Genomic DNA, 18,055 nt, shown 5'->3' on the forward strand with positions numbered 1-18,055 from the left:
AGGGTGGTGCTGTTGTTGTCTGGCGCACTGACCTCTACCTTGCGGAGGCTGAGCGTCAACTCGCAGACACTTCCTCCTACCTCTCCCTGGACCATGACCCCACCACTGAACATCAAGCCATTGTTTCCAGGACTGTCACTGACCTCATCTCCTCTGGGATCTCCCTCCCACAGCTTCCAACCTGATAGTCGCCCAACCTCGGACGGCCCGCTTCTATCTCCTACCCAAATCCACAAACAGAACTGCCCCAGTAGACCGATCGTCTCAGCTTGCTCCTGCCCCACAGAACTCATTTCTCGTTATCTTGACTCCCTTCTCTCTCCCCTTGTCCAGTCCCTTCCCACCTACATCTGTGATTCCTCTGACACCTTACGTCACATCAACAATTTCCAGTTCCCTGGCCCCAACCGCTTCCTCTTCACCATGGACGTCCAATCCCTCTACACCTCCATCCCCCACCAGGATGGTCTGAGGGCCCTTAGCTTCTTCCTCGAACAGAGGGCCGAACAATCCCCATCCACCACTACTCTCCTCCGTCTGGCTGAACTTGTTCTCACGCTGAACAATTTCTCCTTCAACTCCTCTCTCTTCCTCCAAATAAAAGGTGTGGCTATGGGTACCTGCATGGGCCCCAGCTATGCCTGTCTCTTTATGGGTATGTGGAACATTCCTTGTTGCAGTCCTACTCCAGCCCCCTTCCACAACTCTTTCTCCGGTACATCGATGATTACTTCGGTGCTGCTTCATGCTCTCGTCGGGACTTGGAAAAATCTATTAATTTTGCTTCCAATCTCCACCCCTCCATCATTTTCACGTGGTCCATCTCTGACACTTCCCTTCCTTCTTTGACCTCTCTGTCTCAATCTCTGATGATAGACTGTCCACCAATATCCATTACAAACCCACCGACTCCCACAGCTATCTCGACTACAGCTCCTCACACCCCCCTTCCTGTAATGACTCCATCCCGTTCACTCAGTTCCTTCGCCTCCGTCGCATCTGTTCCAATGATGCTACCTTCAAAAACAGTTCCTCTGACATGTCCTCCTTCTTCCTTAACCGAGGTTTTCCACCCACGGTCGTTGACAGGGCCCTCAACCGTGTCCGGCCCATCTCCCGCTCATCCGCCCTCACGCCTTCTCCTCCCTCCCAGAAACATGATATGGTCCCCCTTGTCCTCACTTATCACCCCACCAGCCTCCGCATTCAAAGGATCATCCTCCTCCATTTCCGCCAACTCCAGCATGATGCCACCACCAAACACATCTTCCCTTCACCCCCCTTATTGGCATTCCGTAGGGATCGCTCCCTCCGGGACACCCTGGTCCACTCCTCCATCACCCCCTACTCCTCAACCCCCTCCTATGGCACCACCCCATGCCCACGCAAAAGATGCAACACCTGCCCCTTCACTTCCTCTCTCCTCACCGTCCAAGGACCCAAACACTCCTTTCAAGTGAAGCAGCATTTCACTTGCATTTCCCCCAACTTAGTCTATTGCATTCGTTGCTCCCAATGTGGTCTCCTCTCCATTGGAGAGACCAAACGTAAACTGGGCGACTGCTTTGCAGAACACGTGCGGTCTGTCCGCAAGAATGACCCAAACCTCCCTGTCGCTTGCCATTTTAACACTCCACCCTGCTCTCTTGCCCACATGTCTGTCCTTGGCTTGCTGCATTGTTCCAGTGAAGCCCAACGCAAACTGGAGGAACAACACCTCATCTTCCGACTGGGGACTTTACAGCCTTCTGGACTGAATATTGAATTCAACAACTTTAGGTCATGAGCTCCCTCCCCCACCCCCACCCCCTTTCTGTTTCCCCCTTCCCTTTTTTTTCCAATAAATTATAAATATTTTCCTTTTCCCACCTATTTCCATTATAAAAAAAAATAAATAAAAAAAAAACACCCCCACTAGAGCTATACCTTGAGTGCCCTACCATCCATTCTTAATTAGCACATTCGTTTAGATAATATCACCAACTTTAACACCTATGTGTTCTATTGTACTATTGTCGTTGACATCTTTTGATGATCTGCTTCTATCACTGCTTGTTTGTCCCTACAACCACACCCCCCCCCCCACCTCTCTCTCTCTCTATCTCTCCGACCCCCACACACACACCTTAAACCAGCTTATATTTCAACTCTTTCTTGACTCGAACTCAAGTTCTGTCGAAGGGTCACGAGGACTCGAAACGTCAACTCTTTTCTTCTCCGCCGATGCTGCCAGACCTGCTGAGTTTTTCCAGGTAATTCTGTTATTGTTAAAATGTTTGCCTGTCATTAAGTCTTTTCAGTCAATCCCACTCCCTTCAGTCATTCCTATGTGCTGTGATTGATGCTTGCAAAGGTGAACAGATAGAGGTGAAACTGACCAGACTCTGAAACTCAGTCTAGTTCAACAGATGAAAACAATCCCTCAGTGGTCAAGGACTTGTTGATTGCAATCCACTTTGTCTCCGGCATTCTTATGTAAGCCATGGCTTGAGCCAATTTCAACTGACTACAAACTTCCTTAAAGAATAGTTGCACTGGATACTTTTTGGATTCCATGTTGAAAATAGAATCTGTTCCACTCTGGTTTGTACTGCATGCAGGGATAGCATGAGGAAAAATCAAGTTGATGCAGTGAATTAATGATTCAGGATGTACACAACCATAAATAATAATCACTGATATAAGAAGCCCTGATGCGGGGCCATGTTCAAGGTGTAAGCTGGTCCCAGGCACCAGCTTCCTTCTCAACAACATCAAATCCACTAAAACGCTAAATACAGGAATTGAAACTCACCAAATGTTAAAGATTGCAACCCAGAATCTGCCATCTGCAGGAACAGAGGGACCTCGGTGTACATAGGTCATTGAAGATGGCAGGACATGTTGAAGAGCAGTGAATAAAGCACATAACATCTTAGGCTTTATTAATAGGGACATTGAGTACAAGAGTAAGGAGGTCATGTTGAACTTGTATAAGACATTAGTTAGGTCTCATCTGGAGTACTGCATCCAGTTCTGGGTGCCATACTTGAGTAAGGATGTGAAGGCATTGGAGAGAGTACAGAGTAGATTCACAAGAATGATTCCTGGGATGAAGAACTGTAGCTTTGAGGAAAGATTGGAGAGGTTGGGACTGTTTTCCTTGGAGAAAAAAGGCTGAGAGGAGACTTGATAGAGGTATTCAAGATCCTGAGGGATACGGACATGGTAAACAGTGACAAACTGTTCCCATTCAACAGAACCTCAAGAACTAGAGGGCACAGTTTCAAAATAATTGGCAAAAGGAGTAAATGTGATGTGAGGAAAAATTTTTCACCCAGAGGGTGGTTGGAATCTGGAACAAGCTTCCAGAGAGGGTGGTGGAGGCAGGTTCGATCGAGGTATTCAAAAAGTAATTGGATTGCTACCTGAAAAGAGAGAATGTTCAAGGTTACGGGGATAAGGCAGGGGAGTGGGACCAGGTGGAATGCTCTTTCAGAAAGCCAGTGCAGACTTGATGGGCTGAATGGCCTCCTCCTGCACTGTAAAGATTCTGTGATCTTGTTGTACTGCTCCGTTACTGTAGTTAAATAGCTGTCCTGAGTTGAAATGACTTGCCTTCACTGGCCACCACACATAGCAGGTAAGCTGCATTGTGGCTAGAGAGCTGTGACATTAGTGGTAGTGTGCAAATGAGCAGCTATGGTTATACTGCTGCCTTGCACTCTATTGATTAGTGTGAAGTCTGATTGAAATCCGTACACTGAGCTCTCCTCATTCACCTGCCTCTGTCACTGAGGTTCTGATTTTAAATCAATGATGGAAATTTCATTCCATGGATCAGCTGAGATATTTATTAAAAGTTAGATGTGGTTTGAAATGTGAGTTGAGGTACTGGAGGTCTATTGGGCCATGTAAACATTGTCTTGTTCTTAAATGTTTTTGAATTGAACTTTGTTTTTGAAAGGTCAAAGCACAGGAGCTGGCCACACTCAGCTAATCGAGCCTAAGCTGGCCATCTGCAAGAACAATTTAGCGAGTCCCACTCCCCTGCCCTGTCTCTGTAGCCCTGCCCATTTTTCCCCCCTTCAGGTGCTTATCCAATTGTTTTGAAACCCAAGATTGAATCTGCTTCCATCGCACTTTCAGGCAGTGCATTCAGTTACTAACCACTCACTGCGTATGAAAGATTTTTCCTCATGTTGCCATTAATTCTTTTGCCAATCACCTTAAATCGTTGTCCTCTGGTTCTTGACCTTTCTGCCAATGGGAACAGTTTCTCTCTCAATCTACTCTGTCTAGACCCCTGACAATTTTGAACACCACATCAAATCTCCTCTTAACCTTTTTCAAGGAGAACAACCCCAGCTTCACCAATCTAATCATGTAACTAACATCTCCCATCACTGGAACCAATCTTTTCTGCACCCTCACTAAAGCTTCTACATCCTTCCTAAAGTGCCCAGAATTGGACACAATACTCCAGTTGGGGCTGCACCAATGTTTTATAAAGTTTCAACATTGCTTCCTTTCTTTATAAAGCACAGAATCCTGTGTGCCTTTTTAACCTCAATGTGCCATGCCAGTGTACACATGTATCCCCAGGTCCCTCTGCCCCTGCAGCCCCTTTGAAATTGTATCCTTTAGTCTATATTGCCTCTCACTCTTCTTCCTACCAAAATGTATCATTTCATGCATCAAATTTCATTTGCATTGATGTAGCGACGCTCCTGTCTCTCACAGCTATGTATCAGGGAATGTGGAATGCAAAATGTACATATCCTGTTTGCAAGCTGTGTATTCCTGGTAAAATTCTCAATACTTTCTTTTCAGCAATTTTGAAAGGCTTGAAGAAGAAGGGGATTTTACACCCGACACCCATTCAGATCCAGGGAATTCCAACTGTGTGAGTACTGGAATTTTACACCTGACACCTATTCAGATCCATGGATTTCCAGCAGAGGGAGCACTGTAGCCCCTGTCGTGTGTAGACACTATTGCTGGGCTGTCTGCTAGTACAAGAGCTGATGGAGGTAATGGATTGGAAATTTGAATTTATGGTGTTAACTTGCTTCTGAATCTGTAAATCTCAGCAGGGAGCCTTATACTGGGAACCTGTTTCAATGATGAAGTGAACTTTCTTGGTAAATGTTTTAACTCTTAATGTTCCCACAATCTTAAGCTCTTGGGATAGGTGCTAGAAAATGAGGCAGATCCTGAGTGCCCTCCAGCAGCTCCTGATAAGAAGGATGTGTAAATATTGGCTGCAGAGGGCACTAGGCTTTGTCTCATTGTAGTACATGATATGGAAATCAAAGGGGAAAGAATTAGCATTTGAAAACATATAATGCTGCACACATATATTGTTCTGTAACCATTTGATCTCATTCATATTCTCTGCACTCTGAGTCCAGCCCTCTGCTGTTTGAATACTGGGTAGGAATGTAACAAAACCTCGCCTTTACTTTTGTACTTTTGTTAGCCTTTGTGCTTAATGCTTATAGTGGTAACTAGCTCTCAGAGGTACCCATCCATGTTTACTGCCTGATGAACAGTATTGACTATAGGGTCAACTCTTTTCTTCTCCGCCAATGCTGCCAGACCTGCTGAGTTTTTCCAGGTAATTCTGTTTTTGTTTTGATTTCCAGCATCCGCAGTTTTTTTGTTTTTATTTTTGACTATAGGGTGTTGTTTGCGATTAGTAAAGGGCACATCGCAGGGGTATTTCCATGATCTTAGCTGGCATAGTGAGAGCTGCAAATGTCCTGCAGCTCCCTTACTCTGCAGTGTTGGATGTTCTCACACCTGCCTGTCTGTTGCAGTTTGGCTGGCAGGGATATGATCGGGATTGCGTTCTCTGGCTCTGGTAAGACACTGGTATTCACTTGTGCCAATGATCATGTTCTGCCAGGAGCAGGAGAAAAGGGCTGCCATTTTCCAAGAGAGAAGGTCCCTATGGACTCATCATCTGCCCATCTGTAAGTACCACTCTGCTGTTCCCAGAGAGCACCTAACTCCCCTACCGGGATTTATTTTTAGAGGATCATCAAGTGGAGGGAATTCACATTGGGATATATTTCAAATCGTCACCAGGAGCATGTAACCATAAATTAGAGGGAGGCGGGTGGCATTGTGGTAATGTCACTGGACTAATATTCCAGAGACCCAAGGTAATGCTCAGGGGCCCAGGGTTCGAATCCACCACGGCAGATGGTGGAAGTTTAAATTCAATATAAAATCTGTAATTAAAAGCTTGATGATGACCATTGGAACCTTGTCGATTGTCACAAAAACTCAATCTGGTCACCAATGCCCTTTAGAGAAGGAAATCTGCTGTCCTTAACTGCTCTGGCCTACATGTGACTCCAAACCCATGTGGTTAACTCTTAAATGCCCTCTGAACGTAGGACAACTAAGGATGGGCAATAAATGCTGCCTAGCCAGTGATTGCCCACATCCCATGAACGAATAAAAAAAAAAGAATAAAATTGGATGAGTTTCGAATTAACTTCTCTATGAAAAGGCTGGTGAATGTGTGGGAGCAGTGGGGGCTAACTTCACAGTATTACATACAGCACAGAAATAGGCCCCACTATTCTGCACTGGTATTTATAATGCTATGTGAGTCTCCTCCTATTCTGTCTCCCTCAGCTCAGCCTTCAGCATATCTTCTATCCTCTCTTTCTTTCATATATTTGCCTCAGGCCTGTTTTCTGTCTTGACCAAATTTGATATTCTGACCATTCTCTTGTATGAAGAAACTCTTCCTTAATTCCCTACTAGATTTTATTAGTGACAATCTTGTAATTATGGTCCCTTGTTTTAGATTCTCCACTAATAGAAACATTCTCTCCATGTTTACCCAGCCCAACCCATTGATAATTTTCAAGCTCTCAATGGGTCTTCGTGTTTAACTAATCTGTTAGAGTTTTTTGATGAACTAACATTCAAGGTGGCTAAAGGGAACTGGTAGATGTGGTGTAGTTGGATTTCCAAAAGGCATTTGATGAGGTACTACATCAAAGGTTACTACACAAGATAAGAGTGTAGGGGGTAACGTATTAGCATGGGTAGAGGATTGGTTGGCTAACAGGAAGCAAAGTGTGGGGATGCATGGGTCTTTTTCAGATTAGCAAGCTGTAACTAGTGGAGTGCCACAGGTATCAGTGCTGGGCCCTCAGCTATTTACAATCTAAATCAATGACATGGATGGAGGCAGTGAATGTATGATAGCTAAATTTGCTGATGACACCAAGATAGGTAGGAAAGTAAGCTGTCAGAGGAGATAGACAGCCTTCAAAGGGGCTATAGGGCAGGTTAAGTGAGTGGCAAAAATTTGGCAGATAGAGTTATAACATGGGTAAATGTGAACTTGTTCACTTTGGCAGGAAGAATAGAAAAGCAGTGTACTATTTAAGTGAAGCAAGATTGCTGAAGCCAGTGGTACAGAGGGATCTAGGTATCCTGGTACATGAATCACATGAAGTTAGGAGGCAGGTTCAGCAAGTGGATTAAGAAGGAGAATGGAACGTTGGTGTTTATTGTAAGAGGAAAGGAATATACAAGTAGGGAAGTTTTACTACAGCTGTCCAGGGCCTTGATGAGACCACATCTGGAGTACTGTGTGAACCTTTGATCTTCTTAATTAAAAACAGATAAAATTGCTTTAGAAGCTGCGCAGAGAAGGCTCAGATGACCTATTCCTGAGATGAAGGGGTTGTCTTATGAAGAAAGATTGAACAGGTTAGGTCTATACCCATTGGAGTTCAGAAGAATGAGAGATGATCTTATTGAAACATATAAGATCCTGTGGGGACTTGATAGGGTGCTACCAGATGATGTTTCCTCTTGTGGGGGAGACTAAAACTAGAGGACACAGTTTAAAAATAAGAGGTCTCCCTCTTTAAGACAGAGATGAGGAGAGGGCTTTTCTTTCCAAAGGGTCATTGGTGGTGTGGATTTCTTTTCTCCAGTAAGTATTGGAGGCTGCGTCTTTGAATGTATTTAAGGGAGATCTAGACAGATTTTTGTTAGGTAAGGGAACAAGGACTGTGAGGGGCAGACAGGAAGGTGGAGCTGAGGTCACAACCAGATCAGCCATGATTGGTGGTGGAGCAAGCTTGAAGGGGCCAAATGGCCTACTCCTGCTCCTATGTTCCTATGTCGTCTCCGTTTTCTCTTTCTAAAGACGTGTTCAGTTGCTCTTGATAGCTGTAACCTTTTGAGTTCTAGTACCGTACTTGTAAACCTCTGGTGTACTTTCTCCAAGGCTCCTATCTTTTTCGTAATAATATGGTGACCAAAACTGTACGTTCGACATACGAATTTGGAGCAGGAAAAAGACCCCTTGGCCTCTTGAGCCTGCTCCTCATTCAATAAGATGGTGGCTGACCTGATGGTAATCTCAACTCCACTTTCTTGCCTACCCCCTGAAAACTTTCATCCCCTTGCTTATCAAGAATCTATCTACTTCTGCCTTAAAAATATTCAAAGACCCTGCTTCCACTGCCTTTTGAGGATGAAGGTTCCTTTGAGAGAAAAATTTTCTCCTCATCTCTGTCTTAAATGGGCAGCCCCTTATTTTTAAACTGTGATCCCCTAGTTCTAGATTCTCCCATAAGAGGAAACACCCTCTCCACATCCACCCCGTCAAGGCTCCTCAGGATCTTATATGTTTCAATCAAGTTGCCTCTCAATCTTCTAAACTCAAGCGGATACAAGCCCAGCTTGTCCAACCCTTTCCTCATCAGACAACCCGTTCCAGTATTAGTCCAGGTAAACCTTCTCTGAACTCCTTCCAACGCATTTACATCCTTAAATAATGAGACCAATACTGTACAAGTACTCTCCTGATCTGCCTCACCATGTCCTGTATAACTGAAGCACAACCTCCACTGCTTTTGTATTCAATTTCCCTTGCAATATAGCATTCTCTTAGCTTTCCTAATTACTTGCGGTGCCTGCATATCCCTCTGCACCTCAGAGCTGCACACCGTATTCTCGCAATCCTACTAGAGTCCCTAATACAAGTTTAACATGCTTCACTACTTTGTAAATCATATCACTCAGAAAATAATCCCCACTGCCTTGTTAACATTTTTAATTGCTTTGCTGACCTACAATGCTGCTTCTAATAGTATATGTTCACATTGCATTCTCCTAAATCGCTTTACTCTTCTATTCCATTCAGTTTCTTATATTTCTAAGATGTAAGTGATGTTTCTATTTCTCCCTATCAAATACATCACTTCACTAATATACTGACATATAAGTTTCTTTGCCACTCAAATGTCCAGTCCTGCAAATTTTCCTCATGCTGCCCTTGTTTGGTGTTAGTGTTAGCTATATCCCCTGCAAAATTTGATAAGGAGTTCATTTTCATAAATCCAAATTATGATTGCAGATGAATGAATAACAGTGCTCCCAGTACTGATCCTGAAGGAACTTATAACATTTCTACCTTCTCCTCTAATCTGAGTAACTACCTATTTCCTGCAGCCCTCAGCTTTCTGGTTCCCGATCAACTTGTACCAGCCAATACCAGAGGTTAAATCCAGCAAATCCCTGGGATGGCCACACCCCTCATGTTCTAAAAGAGATAGTGGGGTGTGCTAGCCATGATTTTCCAAATTTCTTAGATTCAGTAATGGTCCAATTAGATTGGAAGTTGGCAAATGGTTACAGCACTTTTGTAGAAAGGAGGGCAGAGAAAATGGTGAACTACAGACCAGTTAGCCGAACATCAGTTGTTGGTAAAATGCTAGAAGCTATTGTTAAGGAAGTCTTAACAATGTACTTAGAAAAGCATAGTATGATTAGAACAAGTCAAATATGGTTTTACAAATTGAATGAAATTGCTGACCTTAAGGATAGTTAGACAATAAAGACCCATCAGCAACAAGAACTGAATGAGGACCCTTACAGCAAATTGACAGAGACTTCTGTCTCCATCAGGTGCAGCTTGAATTCAAACAAGAGCCAAAACCCACGATGTCACAGGGCCTACCCTGGTGTTGCCAGTGACTACACCTCCCTTGCCACAGTAGCCTGGCTGTGAAAATCAGTACACATGATTTTAATTTTGTGTTGCTCAGCAGAGTTTATACTGACATTACTGAGGTGACATTGCTGTATTTTTTGTGACGAGAAATGTGATATAGATATTAGGTGTGTGCACATGGGCTGAAGGAAATGTTGCCTTTCTTCCCATACAGAGAGAATTAGCGAGACAGACCCATGGATTATCGATTATTACTGCCGTCTGCTGGAAGAGGATGGCTTCTTTCCCCAGCTTCGTTGCGCACTCTGCATTGGTGGCATGTCCATTAAGGAGCAGATGGAAGTTGTCAAACGGTACATGCAATTTTTTGATTGTCTGATATCAACTCTTCCTGTTCCTGCCTTTCCCAAATGCAGAACGACAACATCACTGGATCGCTGCCTTGTGGCCCGTGTCATTCTCCTCTATGAATCAATAGGGAAAGGTAGACTGATAGATCCCTGTGAAAGAGTGCAACTCAGCTGTGCATTTTGTAGATGGCCCCTGAGGGAAACCTGGCAGCTAATTGTACACAGCAAGATCCCACCAACGCCCTGAGATAAATGGCCAGATAATGTGTTTTCAGTGATGTTGATTGAGGGATGAATATTGGTCACAAATGCTGAATCACAGTTTAAGGAGAATACTGTTTTCTTTTTCTATTATTGCTGTTCTTTACTTTGTGAACATTTATGCGTACTGTGAATTTTTGTTGATTCTCCGGGTCACTAATAATAGTATAAACATGTTGCAAAAAATGCACCAATTTCTGGAAGGAATGCAATGAATAATGGGAATGAATAATGAATGTAAAGAGACTGAAAAACATGAGCATGGGAGACGTATTGGGATAAGAGTACTTCTGAGGATAATAGTATATCAAACCATCAAAAACGGCAGGAGAATTTTAGAGCTTTTAATAGAGCCATTGGATGCCAGAGTAAAAACATTGATCAAGTTGCAGAGCAGGTTGGTGAGGTCACATTGAGAGTACTGTGTACAGCTTTAGGTGCCTCATTATAAAAATGACATTAAATCCAGAGAGAGTGTATGGCGTACATTCTTCAGGATAGTACCAGGGTTGGGAATCTACAGTTATTTGAAAACACTTGGATACTGGATTGTTTCCATTGGAGCCTAGGAGTCAATTTAGATAAAGGTTTTAAAATGATGAAGGGTGTTGATAGAGTGAATAAGGAAAGATAATTTCCTTTGTTTTGAGAGGAATCGTCAATTTAAAGCTGTCACTACTAGAGTCAGGAGAGAGGTTTAAGGAGATCTCCTTACATGGAGGGTTGCTTTGATTGGAATGATTGTCATGGAGCAGGTGACCAAGGATCATTACATCAGGATAAATATAACAAATATTTGGAGCAGACAAAAATTGCCGCAGCTAGACACACGTGCCAAATGACCACTCTGGACTGTAATCTGGCATGATCCTAACTGGTAGCTGTCTCAAATTCAAAGGCAAAGGACTTTTGTAGGGGACTAGAGTTTAAATAAATTAACCCTGTGTTTTCATCAAAGCTGCTGCCTAGACATTGGGTGGGGTAAGAGGGTGAAGGGTCCTCAATCTCAGCCAGTGATCTGGGCAAGGGCAAATAGAGTGGGTCAGCTACCTCAAGTGAAGGGCCAAATAGTCACTGCTGGATCACACTTCCTGCAGTGATGGTTGCAGGAAACTGACTTGGATTTGGTCCTGGTGAAGAAGTATCTCAATACAAATATCTATAGGTGTAATATTTTAAAACCAACCATCTGTCATTCCTCAGGGGTGTGCACATGATGGTCGCCACTCCCTGGTCGTCTGATGGATCTCCTACAGAAAAAAATGATTGGTTTGGACATCTGTCGGTACCTGGCATTGGATGAAGCAGATAGGATGATTGACATGGGTTTTGAAGAGGACATTCGCACCATCTTCTCCTACTTTAAGGTGACCATTGACTGCAGCACTTTCTCCAACTATCTTTGAGAAAGGGTGTTGTGGCACTGGGATTAGTTCAGGTAGAGATCACAGTCTTCCTGATCTGGAACTGGCTGAATGAAGTGAACCAGGAGAAACCTGCAAACATTGTAATTAAATCAAAACAGGAGCGCTGAGTTATACCTACCCTCCCACGCCCTCCAAATCCTCAATCCATTCCTCAACCGAGACCTGGTGGTGTCAGTGAAGTATCTCTTTTCCCTCTGCTTGCTCTCCCCTTCCTTCCCCCTACACTTACCGGTGCTGGTTAACACCTATTGCCTGAGCCTAGGTGGATGATGTTGGCAGATTATTCGACCAGGTGAGGGAATCAGAACAGTATTTGACCATGCTCTCACTTTATGCTTTCTCGGGGGGAGTTGCTAGATATTCATCAGGAGTGGCATCCTTGATAATTTCCCCTCTCAGTTATTAAGTCCTCCATTACCCAGGGCCCTGGAACAGGTCTTCTCCCCCCCCCCCCCCCCCCCGCCCCCCACAGCCCTGCCATTGCTTGGGGTATTGCCCCCAGTCCTGACCCCTGACTGGGTTGGTTATGGGAGTGAGTTTAATTATCTAGTCAAGGATTATTGTCCTTTGCCCCTGGGAGAGGGAAAATTAGAGCAAAAAATTCCCCTCGACTTCCCAGAACAGGTCTTATGGACATAACGGCAATGAATATGGGTCAGTTGCTGCTGGAGTTACAAGGCTCAAACCCTGAAAGGAGATGTTGATATTCAGTTGGAGTGGGAGGGGAGTTCCAATCTGTGCCCAGAGATGGAAAGCTTTGACTTTCTATTTGCCTCTGTGTGAGGGCTCTGTCCAGTTTGATGTTTTTTATGGCTCATATTCACCGAACTTTACATTTTCCCACAGGGCCAACGCCAGACTCTGCTTTTCAGTGCTACCATGCCGAAAAAGATTCAGAACTTTGCCAAGAGTGCCCTAGTGAAGCCCATCACCATCAACGTAGGCCGAGCAGGAGCTGCCAGCCTAGATGTGATCCAGGTGAGATGGAAAGAATAAAATTCATCGAGATACTCTGAGATATATTGAACCCATGGACAACCAAGGGCTTCAAAGTAATTTTTCAACATAAGACTAAAAAACAGCTTTATCCTGAGCTCCAGCTGAAAAATTTTGATTAACAAACACTTACACAGTCCCTTATTGCTTTCTGTACAACTCCAAATTGTGTATATGAACATACGGATTCAGAGTAGGCCACTCGCACTTTGAACCTGCACCACCACCCACTAAGATCATGGCTGATCTGATTGTAATCTCAACTCCATATTCCCATCTACCCCTGATAACCTTTCACCCTCTTTCTTATCATGAATCTATCTACCTCTGCCTTGAAAATATTCAAAGACTCTGCTTTGCTGTCTTTTGAGGAAGAGAGTTCCAAAGACTCAACCCTCAGAGAAAAGAATTTCTCCTCATCTCTGTCCTAAATGATCGACCCCTTATTTTTAAACAGTGGCCTCAAGTACTAGATTCGCTCAAGAGGAAACATCCTCTTCAGATCTACCTTGTCAAGACTCCTCAGGATCCTGCATGTTTTCACCAAGTCACTTACTCCACTAAACTCCAGCGGATACAAGCCCAGTCTGTCCAACCTTTACCCATAAAACAACCCGCCCAATCCAGGTATTAGTCTAGTAAACCTTCTCTGAACTGCTTCTAACGCATCTACATCCTTCCTCAAATAAAGAGACCAATACTGTACACAGCACTCCAGATGTGATCTCACCAATGCCCTGTATAACTGAGGATTAACCTCCCTACTTTTGTAATCAATTCCCCTTGCAATAAATGATAACATTCTGTTAGCTTTGCTAATTACTTGCTGTACCTGCATACTAGCCTTTTGCGAGTCATGCACTAGGACCATAAGCCCATAAGTCATAGGAGCAGAAATTAGGCCATTCGGCCCATCGAGTTTCCTCCACCATTCAATCATGGCTGATAAGCTTCTCAACCCCATTCTCCTGCCTTCTCCCCGTAACCATTGATCCCCTTACCAATCAAGAACCTGTCTATCTCGGTCTTAAATACACTCAATGACCTGGCCTCCACAGCCTTCTGTGGCAATGAATTCCATAGATTCACCACTCTCTGGCTAAAGAAGTTTCTCCTCATCTCTGTTCTAAAAGGTCTTCCCTTTACTCTGAGACTGTGCCCTCGGGTCCTAGTCTCTCCTACTAATGGAAACATCTTCCCCAAGTCCACTCTATCCAGGCCTTTCAGTATTCTGTAAGTTTCAATCAGATCCCCCCTCATCCTTCTAAACTCCATTGAGTATAGACCCAGAGTCTCAAACGTTCCTCATATGTTAAGCCTTTCATTCCTGGGATCGTTCTCGTGAACCTCCTCTGGACCCTCTCCAGGGCCAGCACATCCTTCCTGAGATACGGGGCCCAAAATTGCTCATAATATTCTAAATGTGGTCTGACCAGAGCCTTATAAAGCCTCAGCAGCACATCCCTGCTTTTATATTCTAGTCCTCTCGAAATAAATGCCAACATTGCATTTGCCTTCCTAACTACCGACTCAACCTGCAAGTTAACCTTAAGAGAATCCTGGACTAAGACTCCCATGTCCCTTTGCACACCAGATTTCTGAATTCTCTCCCCATTTAGAAAATAGTCTATGCCTCTATTCTTCCTACCAAAGTGCATGACCTCACACTTCCTCCTGTTGTATTCCATCTGCCACTTCTTTGCCCATTCTCCTAACCTGTCCAAATCCTTCTGCAGCCTCCCTGCCTACTCAATACTACCTGTCCCTCCACCTATCTTTGTATCATCTGCAAACTTAGCCAGGATGCCCTCAGTTCCTTCATCTAGATCATTAATGTATAAAATGAAAAGTTGTGGTCCCAACACTGACCCCTGCGGAACTCCACTAGTCACCGGCCGCCAAGACCTTAGATCCCTCTGCATCTCAGAGCTCTGCAATCTCTCTCCATTTACACGCTTCTTTCTTATTTTCCTTGCCAAGATGGACAATTTCACACTTTCCCACATTATACTCCTTTTGCCAGGTCTTTGCCCACTCACTTTAAATCCCTTTGTAGCCCTCCTTGAGTTTCTTCACATCTTACTATCCTACCTAGCTTTGTGCCATCAGCAGATTTACCTACCATAACTTTGGTCCCATTATCCAAGTCATTTATCTAAAACGTAAAATGTTGAGGCTCCTGCACTGACTTCTGTAGCACACCACTCATTACACCTTGCCAATCAGTAAAAGACCTATTTATACTTACTCTCTTACTATTTCACAAGCCAATCTTCTATCCATGCCAATATGTTACCCTCTACACCATGAGCTTTTATTTTTTCAATAACCTTTGATGTGGTAACATCCTTCTCGAAATCTAAATACCATACATCCCCGGTTCCCCTTTATCTACAGCATATGTTACTTCAAAGAACTCCAATAAATTGTTTAAGCATGATTTCCCTTTCACAAGACCATTTTGACTCTGCCTGATTCCTCTGAATTTTTTCCAACTGCCCTCCCATGACATGTTTAATGATAGCTTCTAACATTTTCCCTGTGACGGATGTTACGCTAACTGGCCTGTAGTTTTCCGCTTTCTGTCTTTCACCCTTTTTGGACAATCGCTATTTTCCGATCTAATGGAACTGTCCCCGAATCTAAAGAGTTTTGGAAAATTAAAGCCAATGCATCAACCATCTCTCTAGCCACTCAGTCCATTAGGCCCCAGGACTTGTCAGCCTGCACCTCCAACAATTTTCTCAGTACCACTTGCCTGGTGATTGTAATTTTTTCGAGTTCCTCCCTCCCTTCCATTTCCTGATTTACAACTGATTCTGGGATGTTATTTGTATCCTCTTATAGTGAAGACTGATGCAAAATACTGGCTGAATTCATCTGCCACCTCCTTATTTTCCATTATTAATTCCCCAGACTCACTTTGTATAGGATCAACACTCACTTTGTTAACTCTTCCTTTTTTTAAAATTTCTGTAGAAACTCTTACTATCTGCCTTTATATTTCTAGTTGTCCATTGTGCTCTAATTCTTCTTTCCTTATCAATCTTTTGGTCATTCTTTGCTGTTATTAATATTCTGTCCAATTTTCTGACCTGCCACCCACTATCACATGCTTTTTCTTTAAGTTTGATACTATCCTTCGTTTTTTTAGTTACCATGTAAGTGGCCAAAGAAGGTTCCAATAGTTTGTAAAGCAGAGTCCTGCAGATGCTGGAAATCTGTAATAAAAACAGAAAGTGCTGGAAATACTCAGCAGGTCAGCAGAGGAGAGTCTAATGAAAGCTCCTTGATGTGAAATATTAATTCTGTTTCTATCTCCATAAATGCTGCGTGACCTGCTGAGTGTCTCTTGTATTATCTGTTTTAATTGCAGAAAATCCTCCTGTTTTCATCCCAGTGTAATTTGAAAAATAAAAGGAGAATTATATTATTTGAGTGCTAGTTGTGTCCATTGTATCAATAGGCTTTTAATTTTACCTCTTCTGACAATAACATCCTTTGATTCCACCAATTTTATTAGTAATGAAGACAAAAAATAAACACTATTGCTTGGCGTCTTCTAGCCGGTGTAAGATTTCACCCATTCTTTTGAATGGTTTATTTAAAAATGCAAATTTCCCCCTTGACACCCGTGTTTCTGAACTTCCCCATGTTTATCCAATTACCATTTCAAACCTACTTCTTTCTATACATCAAAGCCTCCAGACCACTGGCTTTAATCCAGTTAAGGTGCACCCACAGACACCACTACACTCTATTTTAAAATATAATCTCCAATAACATTATAGACATTAATATCTGTTCATGACAGGTATGAACCCATGACGTTTTACACTCATCCTGAGTCTGAAGATCATGGGATCAAGCTCCATTCCAGAGTCTTGAGCACTAGGTCTAGACAGCCATCCCTAGTATCGTGGAGTGCTGCACTGTCAAGAGTGCTGTCATATGGATAACATATTAAACCTACAGCTGTCTTCTCTCAAATGACCATGAAAGATCCCTTGGCACTATTTCAGAGTAGTCCAGGCCAAATTTTATTCCACAATCAACATCACTGAAATAGATTGTCTAATCATATATCTAATTGATGTGTATAAGTTGCCTTTTGCACTCATTTACAAAACAAGAGTAACTACATTTTGAGAGTCATTCCTTGAATCTTTTCCATTCTTTTTTCTTTCATTCTTTGCTGTTCTTTCCACATCCTCTTTCTTTCCTGTCCCACACTCCCCATTTTTATTCATTTATTGGATGTGGGTGTTGCTGGCCTGGCCAGCATTTATTGCCCATTCATAATTGCCCTTGGGAAGATGGAGGTGAGCTGCCTTCTTGAACCATTGCAGTCCCTGTGGTTTACGTACACCCACAGTGCTGTTGGGAGGGAGTTCCAGGATTTTGAACCAGCGATAGTGAAGGAACAGCGATATAGTCCTAAGTCAGGATGGTGAGCAGCTTGGAGGGGAACTTGTATGTGTTCCCATTTGCCTGCTACCCTTGATCCTTCTAGATGGTAGCAGTTGTGGGTTTGGAAGGTGCTGCCTAATGAGCCTTGGTGAACTTCTGCAGTGCATCTTGTAGATGGTACACACTGTTGCCACTGTTCGTTGGTGGTAGAGGGAGTGAATGTTTGTGAAAGAGGTGTCAGTCAAGCGGGCAGCTTTGTCCTGAATGGTGTCAAGCTTCTTGAATGTTGTGGGAGCTGCACTCATCCAGACAACTGTGGAGTATTCCATCACGCTCCTGACTTGTGCCTTGTAGGTGGTGGATAGGCTTTGGGGAGGTCAGGAGGTGAGTTACTCTCTGCAGGATTCCTAGCCTCTGACCTGCTCTTGTAGCCACAGTATTTATATGGCTAGACCAGTTCAGTTTCTGGTCAATGGTAACCCTCCCTGCCCCCCAGGATGTTGATCGTGGGGTATTCAGCGATGGTAATGCCATTGAATGTCATGGGGCGATGGTTAGATTCTCTCTTGTTGGAGATGGTCATTGCCTGGCACTTGTGTGGTGTGAATGTTACTTGCCACTTGTCAGCCCAA

General features: G+C 43.5%; 1 pseudogene; it reads left to right on the forward strand.

The window, feature by feature from the left end:
* The first annotated feature begins 3,588 nt into the window (after positions 1 to 3,588).
* LOC121293945 overlaps positions 3,589 to 18,055 on the forward strand; it is a 31,870-nt pseudogene continuing 17,403 nt past the window's right edge.

This window comes from Carcharodon carcharias, chromosome 22, assembly GCF_017639515.1.
Source record: "Carcharodon carcharias isolate sCarCar2 chromosome 22, sCarCar2.pri, whole genome shotgun sequence".
NCBI lineage: Eukaryota > Metazoa > Chordata > Chondrichthyes > Lamniformes > Lamnidae > Carcharodon > Carcharodon carcharias.